Below are 13,185 nucleotides of genomic sequence, written 5' to 3' on the forward strand. Positions count from 1 at the left end.
GAGTTCTCGACAAACTTCCGCAAAAGATCTCCCATCAATTGGGTTGATGAGAATGGCGTCTGACCGTGGTTTGCTCCTTCTCTTTCTCTTTGGCGCTGATGTCGTAATCAACTTTATTTTAGCCGCTGTCGTCGCTATTCAACTTGGGCTGCTGTTGTCTGGTTACTACCTCGTGGAATGCTGCCTGTTGTGTCCTTGCCGGCAGATTCAGGCACCTGGTTTCCTCTCACCTCCTTTTATTGACTGTTCGTTCCCTGCCCTTTGACGAACTGAAGGCTGTACTTGTGCTAGCGGTGTGTTTTTCCCTCAACTCCTCTTCGGCTGTCTTCCAGGAGTCCCGCTGGTATCTAACAAGCTCTAGTAGTTCTCCTCCTACCATTAGACTATTTTTGCCATCAACGGACATGTTTTGCTGGACGATGGTAACAGCCCTCATTTTCCGTAAGATCACCCTGCACTTTTTGAGTATCATTTCTTACTCTGCCTTTTCTCTCGAATCGGCTCCATCCTCTCCGGTGAGATGACTTGCATTTGCGCCTATTTGGGGAGTTTGTCGCCCTTTTTCTCTGGATGGTTATCTGGAAGCTAGGAGTTTGCCGTCTTTTCTCGGGAATCCGAATTCCGAATTCGAATGGGATGGAGTCTCCCTTTTCTGGTCACTAGGACTGCTAGCCTCTAAATTTTAGTAGGTGACCGTCGTAATTTCGATCTTCTTGGAAAAGGATTTGAAGTTTGAAGCCACAAGCCTCCACTAGACAGCGCCGTTGACTTAAATTATCCCCATGATTGTCTATGCTAACAAGAAGGTCACAAGCGAGTTGACACAAATCCTTATGAGGGTTTGTATTCAGAGGCGGGATCAGGCGCTATTCAACCTATGCTATGCAACCTTGTCAGGACATAGGCAGCTGTAACATTAACCTGAAAGTGTACTAATTCACAACTGAAAATCTTCAGTAAAGCAACGGTTGTGACTTCTATCATAAACTTGAGAGGCAATAGCAGCACTCTCAATAACTGAAGAAAAGCTTGCTGAGTTGTGCGATCTTCGGTGCATTATGGGAGTTTCGGGTGTTGGTGTCTCAACCTAAATCTAGTAAACGGAACAAATACTTATAATTATAAGGCGCTACAAGGAAAATTACGTTTTCATTTGTATTGGAAAACACAGTACAGCTGGGAGAGATGATAGGCGTAATGCTTTTTTTGAAGCAGTTCCTGAAGTCTATTCACTACAAAACCGAACGCAAGAGAGATGCGATAGTCTTGTAAGTTGCTTAAACCTCATACTTCTCAGGTTTAAAATTTTCTCGGAGGGCCCGAAAATAGACACAGCTACATAGCTAAAGCTAAAGGGACTTAACTTGTAGGACTTGCGTAATTTATACCCGTGGTCCGGATTTTTGGTTGATGACCTCAAAATAATTTGTCTTTATTGCGTCTCTGCTGGACTGTGATCTCTTGCAGTACAACCTTGGCTCTTTGGTCCATTGGTGTTCGGTTAACAAGCTGACTCTGAATGCTAGCAAATACCACTGCATGGGCTATTCACTTGAATCCTCCCCTACATCCTTTCCGTACTCGTTTGGGAGAGAACCCTTTTCACTTCTAAACTAAGTTCGATGACGAACTTCGCTTCAGTTCCCACCTCGTTGACATTACCAATCGAGCTTCTAAAATGTTTGGTTTTATCCTACGTTCTTCCTCCCCCAATTTTCAACCCCCTTATCAGAAACATCCTTGAATATTGTTGTGTAGTCTAGTCCCCATTACGCAACCGTGAATTTGTTTAATGTAAATTCACCCGCAACCTCTTCTTCAAAAAGAACCTTGCCCGGGTGGACTATATAAGTCACGTCTCCGCACCCTCAATCCTCCTTGCCTACAACAACGCCGCTTCCATGATATGCCTGACCGACTGCTCTGCCAACTCTGACATTATTTTCCGTTCCACCTCTCCGAGTACATGTGAGGCGGACATTTTTGAAGTGCTCTTCATGGAACTCGACATGTATGGCGGACATTTTTGAAGTACCCTTCGCAGAGTTCGACATTTACTTTCACTCCCTGATCTATGCCGGTCCTACAATGCCGCACTGCTTGGATCCTTTGCTCAGTCTCCTTCCTTAGCTTTAAACGCATGTTAAGCCATTTACTTGCTCCTCCCTCTGAGGACAGCATCTAACTAGGAATTTACTTTTCGGTATATTGCCATAATTAAATAAATAAATAAATTGCCATAATTAAATAAATAAATAAATAGAGCCAAGCTTTTTTCTCTAGGATACTGCAACAACCTGATCTAGGTTGCATTTTTAGGTCCAGGACCAGAACTTATCTACTTAAGTGTAATCGACGTCCTCCATCTTAAGAAAGACGCATGACTACTATCCAACCCTCACCTGCAGGTGATGATTAATCACGTCGTTAAAGTGCTTGACGTTTGCGTGCTATTAAGGAGCCGTTCTTGCGTCGTGTTTGAATTTACTGGTTTTACTAACGAGGTCGACCTCCTGATCTGCCTTGGTACGTTAAGATACTAATTTCTCAGTCATTTTCGATGTATTCATTAAAAGTTCCTCGATATTTGGCTTCGTTCTCCTTCTATTCACAGTTGGTACCACTAACTTTTATCTTAGTAACTTTGCTTAGAGTACAGACTCCAGCGAACTTCCATTTCTTTCATTATTTTGTATCGTAGCAACTGGCGGTCTCTCCTGTCTTTGCTACGCGTAGAATCTCCAAAGTCGTACGGTTTGGGTGTTCAACGGCTGGTATCCGCTGGCGATACGTATATCCGGTTTTTCTAGCAGCCGAGCAAGCATCTTACCATTGGAGATCGGGGCTAGAGTACTGTGACTTATATTAAGGGCTGTCTTCTCCTGATTAGGCCCAAACACCCCAAGTTTCGATGATGCACTTAACATCACTCCTTCTTTATCTAACATATTTTTGCTTTTATTGTCGACAATATATCTTATATGTAAATGAAGGGTATTCAGGGTCCACGTACATAGAGTTAAGCCCTCCTTGATCACACAACCCCTGGCGCATGCTACTCCACATTGACTTTGGACTATTTTCAGCATCTATCACAATGCGACGAGCACAATCTTTGAACTGTTGCTTAAATTCGTACATGCGTCAGTTTCAATTGGCCTCAATAGAAAGTCGGTGAGCAAGTGAATATTCGTCAATCAAATGAACACATCGCCAGCTCGGTTCAACAAACTTACTGATTTTCGTTTCGTGTAAGAGCCGCTTCTGTCCTGTGGCGCTAGAATTTTATCCATCAATATCAGCAACAGCACTGTTGAGATGGTGCTACTCTGGGTCGTCCCCCTGCCCCCGTTGGCAGCAAAGTGTATTTGGACTAGGAACTCCAGGGCCTAACCAGAAGATTCCCTACAGGAGTCTTCCAACTTTTTAAGAACAGATGGGCTCCGATGGTCCGTCACCTGATTCCTTGATGGCCGCCCTATTCCTCATCAGGCAGTCCTTGCATGGCTGCCAATAAATATGCCTGGAACAGTTCCAGAAGATCTCAGTTTCCTGAGATTGGACAAGTCAACACATTCAACCACGGTAGTAACATCTGGTAAGCCTTGATAGCATTCACCAGGACCTAGGGTCTTATCATGCCAGGGTTACCACTTGGAGTACCGAAAAATTTGACCAAACTTTCTCCGGTCGATCCTGGTGGGGTCTCTGAAACGGTGGGAAATCTCTACAGCGAGATTTAGATTGAAAAGTATTCAACTGTGATTCGACACTCGCCAGTTCTCTCTCATTGGCAGATAGTAGGGTAGTATCCAGTATCTCGTCCCAACTGTCACAATTCCCACCGGGTTACGGAAATGGAGTACTTAGGTCGTGTTTTCCAGTGCCTCTGAGCCTTTTACTCTTGGTGGTTGTGACTGAAAGCGGTTTTGCGTTTTCCTTGTTTTTTATACGTTTGTTCGTAGAACGATCAATAACTTTCGTGTTTTGAATGAGTACAATCAGCTACTCCATCGTACACTTTCCTAATGGGGTCGGCTGATCATGTACATATGTGTCAACAGCAGGTGCAAGCTTAGCTACGAAGCCAGAGGAAAAGTGACCATTATTAATCAAATCAAAAAAAATATAACAAATTACATTCTGCGGATCATCAAAAGCAGTTTAGCGTCAAGCACAAAAGTATCTCATTTCAATAAGATTTCGTGCACCACAGATACCACCTCCATTACACATTCGCCTTTGTCACGGCGAATTACTCATTTGTGTACGCATCGGCTTGAGTAAAGCAGGCATAAAACGTAAACATAAACTTGAAATTGCTATTAATGAGTTCCCTTTCGCAAATTAAACACGCATTATTCCTTTATCTGAGCCTCAACAAGTGGGCCCACTCCCGATAAACTTTGCAGTATTCACCGCCAATACAAATACCCGTCATTCATATGCCTTTGTATAATTAAAATTAATAATTTCCCGCAAATGTTGCTTGTGTCTGTAAAAGTTTGAAATTTACTTCGTCGGTCGATCGTCCTCGTCCCGACGCTAACGTTCTCCTGGGATATCCACGCTACCCATTCAAGATATCAGGCAGTCCGCCTCCCCCGTTTGGAACGGGTACTAAAACTTCCCCAGAAAGTCTACTCGTCCTTAAGCTTGTACTTCATGGAAATATGAAACAATTAACTCTGCGCTTCACTCGGCACGAAGAAGGTAAGCAAGTTGAAATGATGGTGGGGGAAGCACTTTCAGTCAGGATCGCCTGGTTTTACGTACGGACAATTTTCAGGAGTGGAGTGAAGTCGACGATGCTTTTTCCATATTCTCCGTCCAATGAAAAGGAAGTGTTCGCTTAGCTAATCTCGTTTAAAGCACAACACATGGCTTTATTGAAATTTGCTTTTGATTTAAACATTAATTTAAATATTAAGAAAAAGTTAGGTTGCCAGCATCTGGGCTTGTGTGTGTACGGTTTTGAACGTAACACAGCTGAGGTGCTGAAGTTTCGGAATAAAGGAGATTTAGGGAACTCAGAGATATTGCTGCAGTGATGAATTATTTCTCGGCCAGGAAGCAAAGAACCATAACTTTCTTAAATTCTGCATTAAATTAGGAGCTTGAACTTTCACGGTATTTGAAAGAAACCCTTCAAATTTATTCACCTTCTGCATGAAAGCAGCTTTCTGCCTTGTCCTGTCTGGTCTACCCTTTCATGAAATCTTGACGTGAATACCATACAATTCGTTAGCAAATTTTTATCCATTTTCAGTGGAAGCGAATCGAATCCTCAACCTAAATCCTCCACCACAATTGAGCATACTCCAAAAGGACTAGGGACCAACCCATTCCTCCTCTTTCTATTTTTGAGCTTTCGATATAATGTTATAGCAAGGACACTCATTTATTATTCATAAGGAGAAAATGCGTTTTCGCCAAAAGGACTTCAAGTTCATTAGAAAATAGTCCGCAGAGCATAATAAAGAACTGGAATGAAAAGTTCTTGTTTCCTTTGTTCGTATTTTGATTCACTGTGGGAAAATATTGAGAATTGCATTAAAGTAAGTTGAAAAATTTTAGATAAAAGCTGTTAGTGTAAGGAATTCATAAATGCCTTATCACATTTAATTTTAAGTAACTGAATATATAGTTTCCTGGGCACGGAAGTGTAAGAATCTTACAAGGCACACTTACGAAATGTGCGCGCTGGGTTCTCATGCACTAAAAACCATCCTGTCAATCTGATCATGCCTGCATGACGCCATCATTTAAACATGTAAATGTCTGGAACTATTTTAACTTCCCTTACTTCTGCCTCCTTCATAGAGTCCTCTCAGATCTTTACAACTGCGAAAGTAGCTGCAAATCAGTTCCCCCTTGATACTCCCTGATTGGCTTTCAAATCCTCCTTCAATATCTTTCTCATGGCCATCAATTTAGAGCAATGGAGCACCAACGGTTTCTAGGTTCCCTGAAACAGATGGGAATATCAATCAATCCTAATTGGTACAGACGTTATCTGTAATGGTCTCTGTATCCTATAAAGGACTATGGAAATTGATCCTTAATTCATCAGCGATTTCGTTCCATCTATTTCCTAATTTTTGGGAATAACATTCCGCATCCAGTGGCGTTCTTGATCCGTTCTCTTCAAGTAGTGAACCAATCCTCAAAATCGAAAGAGCCCCAATTATAACTTTCACGACACAACCAATCCTATGGTTCGTCAATACACACAGGCCATTCGAGAAGTATTTGATCATTTGATCACTTCTGCCGACATGCACCCTCAGCTTCCATAATCTTATCTCCCTTCCGGATGACATTTTCCAAGATATTCAATATAAGAAGACCCTGCAGCGGTGAGCATTTCACAATAAATACTCTCCTTAGCACTCTTACCTAAGGAGCGAGACCCATGACTTCGATACCTCAATCCATGAAAGGATCTTGATCCAATACACTAACTACCGCGTGACCGCGCATCACCACCAAAAATCAGATATCCTATGCTTCCGTAGGCGGGGCACGCACATAGAAATTATTCTGTGGATTGTCCTTCCTTATTACAGGATCGACACGTACCATCTTGTAGAATCTCTATCCTGAACACATGTTCAATTGGTGAATTATGGCCAGTTAGAGTGCCCATAATACTCCTGCAAGTCGTCCTGCTTTTCGATAGGATAGATAGTATCACACTCGTACTTCGGCTCTGTCAGGAAAGGTTTGGTGTTTTCCTCTGCCAACTGTCATTGTGGGACCCTTGATCTATTTTTTGTTAGCAGCCTCAGCCAATCCCGGTTCCTGTCCCGGCATGGTAGAAATTGAATCCTCCTTTGTTAGGGCATTTGAGAATTCATTTTCCCCTACACCACAATGACCAGGAACCCAGAGTAGGTAGGTAGGTCTCAGTGGCCGCTCCGAGGAGGCTAATTAGCGCTTTGGTGCGACGCTTTGATGCTACAAACTCCTAAGGCCGTGACTGCTGTTATGAGAGCAAGGAGGCAGAGTCGAGCCGACTCAAATCTTCAGAGCTAGCTCATAGCATTCACCAAGGAAAGCAGCTCTCCCCCCCCCCCCCTGCAGCTAAAAATCTCTCTGAGGTCACCAAAGAATGCTTTACCCAAGGTCTGTAGCTGGACTCCAGAAAGAGCCGGCCAATCGCAGGGGAAGTGCCTGAAGATTTCCTGCTCTTTTCCGCAGCTTCGGCAATGCGAATTGTAGAGTATGCCGAGCCTGGCGGCCTGTTCCTATGTCCGGGAACCCAAAGGAGGGTGACCTTGAGCGTGCCGCCCAGACTGTTTAGCGGGTTTCTGCACTGCCCCACCAGCCTGGAGGAAGTCGTCAAGGGCTTAGTGCTGCTTGCCTGTCGGTCAGATTCGCTATGTTACGCTTCGAGCTCAGATTATTCTCCAGTTATCGACAGACTTCCAGCATCGCCAGTACTTCCGCTTGGAATACACTGGCGAAACCTGGGAGACTATACGACTCGGATATACTACGCGTATTCGAGAAAACCCCGCACCGACTCCATAGACCATCTATGATCCATCGGTGAAAAATACTGCCTTAACCTTGCAACATGCCACCGGTCTTCCACCCTGCCTTGGGAAGTTCACAACAAAGTTTCTCGTGAAGTTCAGGTTGCGTGTGGCATAATCCGTGTAGAATGCCCAAATTTCCCGAGGTACTTCATCTAGGATGTTGCTGTGGCCGTGGGACTTCTCTGTTCAGCACGCGGACTCATGTAGGCTGACGGCGCTGCACGCTACAACGTATTTAATATGGAGGTCTAGGGGGAAGCGATGCAGGAGAACGAGAGCATCTGCCGGGCAGGACTGCAGAGCCCCAGTAACACCTGCACACGCGGTTCCTTGAATCTTATTAAACTTGGTTTTATTGTACTCTTTGCACAAAGTCTGCCAGAGCCATACGTTAGGACTAGATTCACCACCGCGGTGTACATCTAGAGAACCATCTTCGGCCGGATTCCCAATTTCTTTGCAAAGCTTCTCTTGCAGGCATTAAAGGCTATATAGGCCTTCTTAACTCTCAGTTCGATGTTCAATTTCCAATTTAGTTTGGGATCCAGGATTACACCTAGACATTTTAAATTGGAAGAAAGAACCAATTTTTGTTCATTCAGCCGTGGGAGGTTGAATTCAGTTACCATTGCCTTTGTGGTGAATAGCATCAGTTCCATTAGGATTGGGTTTAGTCTGCATCTTGCGGCCCACAGGCACACCTTTCCTTCCATGATGTCGCTCATAATGCACGGAACCATCCCTGACACTAATATCACCCATTCATCAGCATATGCCACTATCTTCGCCCCGCTGCTGTCCAATATTCGTAAAATTTCGTACATCACAATTAACCAGAGTACTGGAGAGATAACGCCATCCTGGGGCGTGGCTCCGTTTACAGCCCTGGTCAAGTGGTTGCCTTTGAGATAGGCGTGCTTGGAGTTAGAGAAAGGCGTTCTCGCTATATTCGCCCTTAAGTGGATGTCCAGGACGCGCTCTAGGGTCTTCAACACGAAAAGGGTATGACTGATTGGTCGAAAGTCCTTCGCGACTCATGGCCGCGTCCGCCCGCTTTCTGTATGAAAACCACTCGTGCGCGTCTCCAGAACTGTGGTACATTCCTAAAGAGATACAGCTCTGGTAAATCTGAACAAGCCACGGCAACAACTTTTTCTGCTGCTTCTGTAGCATGGCTGGCATTATGCAATCTGAGCCCAAAGATTTATATGCGGAGAAGCTGTTTATAATCTTATCCTCGGTAATTATCGATTTGATAGCCCCGCACGGTTGGGTGGCCACAAACCCTCCAAGCGAGGCTCTGACTTAAAGTCCATCTCACTGGCGGGAAAGTGCGTCTGAACCAGCAGTTCCAATGTTTCCTCAGAAGATTCCGCCCAGGAGCCTTCCGACTTTTTAGTAAAGGATGGGCTCCTATGTTCCTTGGGTAGAATCTAACTGAGCCTCGCGGATTCACTGGTGCTTTCGATGTTCTGACATTAGTCTAACCAAGATCGCCTCTTGATGACCGACTTGTAGACAGACAGTTTTTGTATGGCTGCTAATATTTATGCCTGTAGCAGATGTTAACATTCCCCTGGTCAGCCTTCTGAAGCTGATCTGGTCTTCATTTCACTAAGGTGGCAGTGTTTTCTTGCTGTATTTAGCAGGGCACGAGACTTTTAAGGTGGTATCGACTGCCTTTTCTAAAGCCCTGACGTTTGACTCCAGTGCGTCTGTCATGGCAATATTTCCAATTTAAGCACAGGAGAGTTTGTTCTTCATTACTTAACCAAACTTTCTGCAGTTGATCCTTCTGGGATCTCTGAAGAGTTTAGAGATCTTTGCGGCGAAATCTAGACTGAAAAGTATCCATCTGTGATCTGAGAAGAATCTCTGGTCAGAAACTCTCCAGTTCTCCACTCTAAAAATCCCATTGTTGGTTAATAGAGTGATATTAAGGACCTACTCCCAACCGTCACAGTTCTCCGAGCTGCGTAAATAGAAGGTTGGTGCACATCAAGAGGTTTGTAGTAATAATAAAATCAAAAAATGACCCACTTCTCTTATTGATTTTCCACCTGCCGCAGGGTATTCCTTGCATTGGTCTCGTAGCCTATTAAGAGGTTGACCTTCATTGTGGATATGGTGCTCGTGAAATGTTGCAGTTCCTCTGGCGGAACTGATCGGTCGTGAGCCATGTAAGCCGTGGAAATGTCCATGTTCTCCGCCCTCATCTGCTCCAGTTTGACCACGCCTAGGTCGCTGGAACTAAGATCCGAACACAGAAAAGCGTACAGACGCTTCCCCACGAGGATAAATGCTGTCCTGATCATCGTGTCCAGCGGTGCGGAATAAATTATAACATTTGTTTTGGAGTCCTTTGATGGTTCGGTCGCCTCCGGCTCAAGGCTTCTGCGTTAGTACGATGTCGATATCTTTCTCTAGGAGGAAGACAAGCAGATTAGCTGAGGTGCACTTGGACTGCAGATTTATCTGCGTTACTCTGAACATGATCTGCTTGCGTGAAGGGTTCATCAGTCCCCGTCGTACCGTCGATGCTCATCTCCTCCAACAGCCCTTTGGCGGCGTCGAGTGGATCCAAGTCGTCGGCTGGTTTTGCAGAGCGGAGTACTTTCACTTTTGCGTTCCTGACCGCGAACCGCATTTTATAGTCTACCTTTTCATTTATGCGCACCAGAAAATATTGGCTGTTTGTTTGAGGTCCCTCCTCCGTGATATCTTCCATGGGAATCCTGGGGTTTTGAAGGCGCGGAGATTGGACGAACTTGTCCTTATCCATGCGAATCTTCGACAACCAGATGCGAGCGACTGGTCTCCTGGGAATCTCGTCGTAGGCGATGACTTTGAACTTTACGCCCTCCCAATGATCTCGTGTGTTCTCGTTTGGTGTCCAAAAGATGCTCCGACAACCTGGCCTCAACACTGGTCCACATTTCCGGGGCTAGTTTGCTGCTAGCCACTGGCTACCAGCGCCACACGTAAGCAGCTCCTGGCCACGTCGCCGAAGATTTTCGCAGTTCGTGGTCGTCGGCAGCTGCTGCTTACTTTCCTCCAGATGTTGCTTACCGTCCGAGCTCTTGTCCATTCTGCTTCGCTTGTGTTTTTTGTCGACCTTGTATTGAGATCGATTGCATTTCAGAGCGATGGGCTTCGCCTTCTGCTCGTCTGCCAGGCGTTTCTTGTTATATTCCTCAAAAATCGCCTGGTATTTAGCGAGGCCCTCTTCATCCTGCTCGTTGACAGTATCGGCATTCTTATTCTTAGTACTCGTGCTGAGAATATGCATGGCTTTCTGGTACTGTCCCTTGAGTAGGGCACCAGTGGACCTTCGTTTGTTACCCGGTTTTCGGTGACCGACTTCCTTGCCGCTCTTTACTTTTGAGGGATCTTCCGACGTTGAGAGTTTCGGGTTAGAAATACTATGTCTAGTACTCGCTACACCCAGCTTGATGGCAGTGGATTCCAGGCTAGAAACTACTAATCCGTCTGCCGTCTCCCTCCGGAAGGTCCCAGCGGTTGATTTCAGCACAGTGGTGCTACGGCTGGCACCGAGTGACTTGCCGAATATGCAACTTTAACCTAAAGCATAATCAGAACAGGCCGCCACTTTTATCATGAGATCGAATATCTCAGCCGAGCTCACTTCCCTGAGGCAAGGAGGGTGGAATTAGAGCAGCGTTCTCGGCTTCAACTTAAGCTCTGTGACTTCGGGGTTTGATTACATCTGAACTGCAGGTTCCGCACTTGTTTAGAATCCCTTTGCTTCTAAGCTTCTTATTGCGGCACGCTAGATATTCTCCGAAAGAGATCCTTCCTCTTTCTAGATATCGGGACCACCTTCTAAGAGCCTTGAATAGACTTCTAAGTGTATCATACATAGATATGATATCAACATGTCATACATTGTTGAAGCTACTATTTAGTGGAATTGGGTTTCTTAGATAGTAGTAACTTCTGCCAATAAAGTTACCATTCTTCAAAATCTACTTCCGAAATTTAACAAAAAAAAGCAGTAAAACATTGATGTTTCGTGTATAGTATTTCTTCTACGCAAGGACTTTTGGTAGTCACGATAGGATCGTTCATAGACTTCCTGTGAAAGTTTAGCCATAAAACTTCCTGATATGAAAGTATGCAATTCTATCTAAGTAAGAGTTATCCATTGCTTCTTATTGAGAACTAGCTTTGTTTAACCGGGCCCTGTATGTTGTTGGAGCAATTCATCGTGTAAGAGTTTGCAGGCATTTGCAAATCTTTGGGAGAGCAATCTGACTCTACCTGTTCTCATGTTGCTCTGGGCACCTTATCGAGTGCCCATTAAACTCGTTTTAGTCATTAGATTTCGGTCGCGTGGTCCAGTGCGCAGCTTTGGGAAATTATTCCACATTTTTATCAGTAAATGTTGCATTTAATATAATAAAATAATGGTGAATATTTAATTAATAAATATATGTGAACAGTGGTATAATAATAGCAATCTTTTCCTATTTTTGGAGTTCACTTTTTTTCCAAAAAAGAAACCAGTTTTTCGCTCCAAATTTTTACTGCCCCATGATGTGCCGGAATTGCATGTCGATACTTGCGCTAGTCACTTAGCCAGTTAGCAAGTTAACTATTTTCGGGAAGTGTTTCGTGCTAAATAGATCCTGGAAACGGAGGAACTCCCAATGAATCCGGGAGCGTGAAACTATGTCGAAAGTTGTTGTCCTTTAAACTCCGCTTAGTTATCCGTCGGTAAAGTATTCGTTGCTAATGGGTAAATGAAGTGTCCCTTTCAACACGTGTGTAGTGTTTTATCTGGACTCCTGAAAGTGTCGTGTCGTGACTTTGTAAGGACTACGGCGTGCTCGCGCGGAATGATCGTACGGTTTTATTCTCGTATAAAGAAATCTCAGTTCCTTCCATAAGCTCCTAATTCCCAACCATTTTTAATATTTTTCCTTTAAAGGACAGTCCTAGCCTCGGACTATCTATCAAATTTGGGTGGTACCAATTCAAGGACTGCATTTACGGACGCGAATATTAATTTGGCAAAGTGTAAGCAATTTTGACAGACAGAGTGTAGTGTGGATTCAACATATTGAAGATCGTCAGAATGTAATAAGGATTTGCCAGTCTCCAAAAATGCCGTAAGTACAAGTCTTCGTTATTTGACTTGATTGTCCGTTGTAGATTTGTTTGATGATGCAATTGGATTTTCATCTCATATCGATCAAAGTTGTTACGGATAGGAGATATTTGGATCACTTATTTCCTAAGCCTCGAACACCTTTCGCTTGACTCGGAGTACTATTGATTATCACAATTGGTTCCATAAATAGCGGAATTAATATTACTCACCATGCAGATACTAAGTCTCCGTTGTTGAAGAATCGCTGTTACCAACTCGTAGCCCTATTGTCAATGATGGGAAGGTGTGCTTTTACCCTGTAATACGATTATCCCTTGTTGATGGACAAGTCGCTTGAGGCTAAACGCAGCCGGCAAGATTTGCGACCTTCTGATGCCGGATCCTCTGAATGAAGTTGTTGTCCTGTTTCAGAATTAGCTTTGATGATTCGGCGGCAAATGTTGGGTTGGTAGTGTTGAGTTGTTGTTGGATTATTGGCTTGACGTAGGTGTGTTGGACGTTAACGTT

This window comes from Hermetia illucens, chromosome 6, assembly GCF_905115235.1.
Source record: "Hermetia illucens chromosome 6, iHerIll2.2.curated.20191125, whole genome shotgun sequence".
NCBI lineage: Eukaryota > Metazoa > Arthropoda > Insecta > Diptera > Stratiomyidae > Hermetia > Hermetia illucens.